Consider the following 4,591-nt stretch of genomic DNA (forward strand, 5'->3'; position numbering starts at 1 on the left):
GGCACGTGATTTCATTTTTGGGTGGTCCTGTGCAGGGCCAGGAGTTGAACTCAGTGGTGCTTGTGGGTCCCTTCCAACACAGGATATTCTAACATTTCCAGCAAGGACCTAACAGCTAAACTTGTGGAGTCAGCTTTAGGACATCTGAGATAGTGTTAGTGGTTTTTGTTCTGCATTGGAAGCCTCCCTCTTGCTTTTATTTTTGCCTTTTTGGAGAGGTAGGCAGGGGAGGCACAGCCTATCTGCAGATTTTACAGGGGTTTCTTCCCTACTTCTGTTGAAAAAGACTTTTTGCATCTCAGAGGTCATTGCACCTCAGAGCTTTTCCCCCAAAGAATGAGAAACTTTACTGCTTTAATACAGTGCTTTATTATTTCTTTTAAAGATGAGGAAACTGATGCACAGTGAAAAGCTGAAGTATTATCTGACTTGTCTAAAATCTCCAAGTCAGTCTGGCAGCATCCAAAATATTACACATTGAAAACATAAAACCTAGTTTCTAATGCTACATCATCTTCCTCAGTTTTCTAATGTTCTGGTATGGATTATGAAAGCATGCTCCTTGAAGGTGAGGGCGGGTTGTACAGTCTTGCTAGAGATTATACATACCTATGGGATATTTATCTATCTCTCTCTGAAATCACCCAAGCTTTTGCCTTAATCTGCAAATATTTATTTTACAAAGCCATTATGCTGAGAGCAGTGGCTGATGTCTCTTGCTTTTTGTTAATTCATATTGAAAAATAATTGATCAGATTCAGGTTAGTGGATTTAGTTTCACTCTCATCAAATGACAGGTATTGGTTGCTAGTTACAACACCTTAGCATCTGATACTCTCGAGGTGGCTAAAGAGGCACTATCTCATTTCTTTTCAGATTAGCATTCAACAACAAATCTATTTCTGTTTCAATACAGAAGATGGTACATTAACCTCCTAGCAATATTTAATAAGATACTGGAGCCAAGGCTGAATCTCTAGAAAGTGGTGGGAGAAATAAAACTTTTGTGTTAATATAATAGAAGTATTATGCTCTAAACCTCAGATAAACACTTGGTGATTGCCCTTCCCTAGCCTTATTCTAGCCTGTGAAGACCAGTTTTGCAGTGCCAACAGACTGGCTCTCTGCTGGTGTCAGACCAGCATCTTGATGCCACTGCACAATTGACTGGCCTCAAGAAAGATGGCCTTCTTTGTGACCTAACGGAGGACCTTTATTCTCAATTTTCCAGTACATGAAGTGCAAGTGTGCCTGTCCCGGTTATTCTTATTCTCTTGAAGGAAAACCAAGAACAGCACTGGGATAGTCCTGATTAGGGGGTGTGCTTGTGGGGAAGCACGGACTTCGGTGCAGCTTTGGCTTTTGGATGGGGTTCTGCCCACTGAGGACTGGCAGAGCCCTTGCACCACCACCTGCACAGATGAGAGGAGAGTTTGTCATTGACACTAAATAACTCCTGTGCAAGGCTGTTCTTTAAAAATGTCTTTTTTCTTTTTTCTTTTTTGTTTATCATGACACCTGATCCCTATGTCAAAGATTTGGCTTTCAGCACTGACATGTAATAGCAGAACATCACTGTGTAGGAGTCTGTAAAGCAATTCTTTGAAATAAAAAACAAACAGAGGACCAGTATTTCTCAATGCTAGACTCTTGTCTGTATGAGACATTGAGTTCATGAAATACTTTCAAGTGACCTGTAACCTGTACATCTGCTTCACGCTCTGAAAATCCCCGTTCTCCCCCCTGCCTCCCATTTCTGAGCTCAAATGTGTCTGTAATTGGAGCGGACACCAAGACAGAAGTGTTTCCAGGCTATCTGTGTTGACCTTGGTGGTGCATGGATCCTGCATGTTTGGTTGTGATAGCTTTGCTTACCAGCTTTCAGATGTCACCCTCATCCAGTATGGGGAAATTGAGCCAAGATCTCCATTATTGGGAAGAGGCTCTGATTATCTATACAATGGCAGGCATGGCTACTTCTTGGTGTACTGTTTCAAAACAGCAAATGCTTTTTTGTTGCTCTCAAGCACAGTTCATTTCAGTGATATGTGTGCTCCAAATGCTCCTGTGATCCTTTTTCTTTGCACTGTATTCTGAAACAATAAATCTGTCAGACAGGAGGGATGTGTTTATACTACACCTGCTGTTATACTTGCAGGACTGATAGTATGACAACATATCACTGTATTAAGGTAGCTGTATGTTACCCTTTCCTGTGCTACCAAGAAAAGTCCTGCCTAGAGTGTAATAAGCTACAGTTCTGCTGCGATTGTACCATTTGTCATGGATCCATAATTACAGGCTATCAAAGGAATAATGAAACATGATCCATTTTCTGCTAGCACCTTTCTGGCACTCTCCTAGTGTACTTTGTGGATGAGTCTGAAGGGACATTATAATGAGGTGGGCCTCAGATTAGGTGCTACTAATATCCTCATTCAGCTTCAGGCCCTGGATTCCTCAAGCAGATTTTGTGTTTGTTTGTTTGTTTTTTTTTCCCTGTAGGTTGAACATTTGTAAATAATGAAAGTGAGAGAAACCCAATCTGTTAAACTAATAATTTAATAAGTTAGTCAATTTAACATGAAAGAAGCAATAAGAGACAAAGATTCCTTGTACTGCTCAATTGTTAGGTGGTCTTCTATGGCAAATTGTGCATCCAGAAATGTTTCAAGTTAGGCTTATGATCTCAAAAGTACTGCAATGGGCTGTTTGGATGATCTGCACCATGATTTGATGTGCGCCCAATCAGGTGAGGCACCGAATAAATTTCTTGCAAAGTATTTCATCCTCTGAGTGATCCCTAAACCTGTGATAGGGAAAATGAGGGACTACGATGACACGAACATTTATTCTCAGAAAGTATGGAGAGCCTCTGCAAGTCTTGTGTGTGTAGAAAAAAAGGTCTCTGGCTAAGCAGAACTATGGAGGAAACTGTATATGACAAAAGAGAAAAACTGTTATGGCTGTATCCCTTCAACAATGCAAATACAATCTCTCTGGAAATTCAGATGAAAAGACTTGGTTTGATTAAAATAGCTTCCTCTTCTCATTTAAAAATGCAATTCTATAGGCTAGATGGAAATTGGAGCATAATTGCATATAAATGTAAGGGCTGAGTATCTGCATATGTGCGCATGTCTGCACATAGGGAAAGAGAGGAATGTAAATAAAACACGAGGAATTATAATGATTGCTACAATTCTGATCTTTATTTCCATTTCTGATAAATCACTTAATGCTCTGTATCTGCACAGAATATTCATTTAAAGACCCATTTGCAGTTAATGACCATTATAGGCATGAGTTGTGAATTTCAGTCAAGATACAGAGGATCAGTTATGGTACGTACGGTTACGTGTCTGTTGTTCCAGCATTTCTGAGTTTGACGTTCTTAGTAAGAAACTTCTGTAGCAGGCATGGGATTAATTTTGGTTCCTCAGCTGTAGGAGAGTGTGGCTACATGTTGGCTGCCTTTGTCAGAAATGTGATTGTCTCTCGTTTATCAGGAGTTGTGGTCTTATGCTGGCTTTCTGTCTAACATGCCTGATGGAGCTGGAAGCTACTGGTCAGGATTGTATTTTGTCTGCTGCATAACAGGCAGGCACTGGAGTGTTCCTCATTTGTGTATGAGTGTAATTGATTTGTAGGGTTTCCCCACTCAGATGCTGAGTGCGCTTGTGATGCCTGCATCCTCTCCTTACAGTCTTCTCAAGCAGCCAGGATTTCCCCAAGCCCACGTACTCCAGGTTTCTGTCACGTTGCGCAGCGGGTGCAGCCTCCTAGCACTCCCAATTTATATCCACAAAGATTCCTAAAATCTGCTCTCACACTAATGAGTAGGAGGAATTGGTTTCATACAGGCAAGTATGTGTAGTTGACACTTCTGCTCCATGAAATGAGTAAAGGCTATAGTTTTCTTACCTTTTTCTTTCCAACACACAGCATGGCATTTTACCTGAGTATGTGGAGGAGGTAATGGCACATCCATAACGACCAACCAAAGATTAGCAAACACGCACTTTTAACAGGTGCTTCATTTAACTGTTCAGTGCCTCAAGCAGATTACTTGACTTAACATTCAAGTACAGCTCTCTCCTTACAAGTTGCATTTTCCCTAGCTGGATTTGAATAAAGCATCATCTCAATATCGGCATCATAGCATTGTTCAAGTTCCCATTTGGCAAGGCAGAGGAAGGCAGCTCCACAAAAATCCCATCCTAATAGAAATTACAATCCCATATAAATGTATTTCAAATGGAAATCGTTTTCAGCTTAATACTCTGCAGAATCTTAGCTCAAACTATAATCCCTGAGTTCAAATATCTGAGATATAATGGTGAATATTTGAAACCCTAAATGGAAGCCGAGAAGCTGAAGATGAGCTTGACTGCTCTGAGTCTTAAGAACTTTGTAGCTTCAGCCTCTGCTTTTTGTAGCTTTGTGTGCTTCTAATTGATCTTTTTAAAATGAACCTTTGAAACAAGAGTCAATTTTATGAGCTTCCTACTTCCCTAGTAGGAAAAGTGCATTTAAGACTGAAGGATTTTTCTGCAATTTAGACAGTTAAAGTTTTGGTGCCTGTTACTTC

This window comes from Anser brachyrhynchus (genome assembly GCF_964034855.1).
Source record: "Anser brachyrhynchus genome assembly, chromosome: 5".
NCBI classification, from domain to species: Eukaryota; Metazoa; Chordata; class Aves; order Anseriformes; family Anatidae; genus Anser; species Anser brachyrhynchus.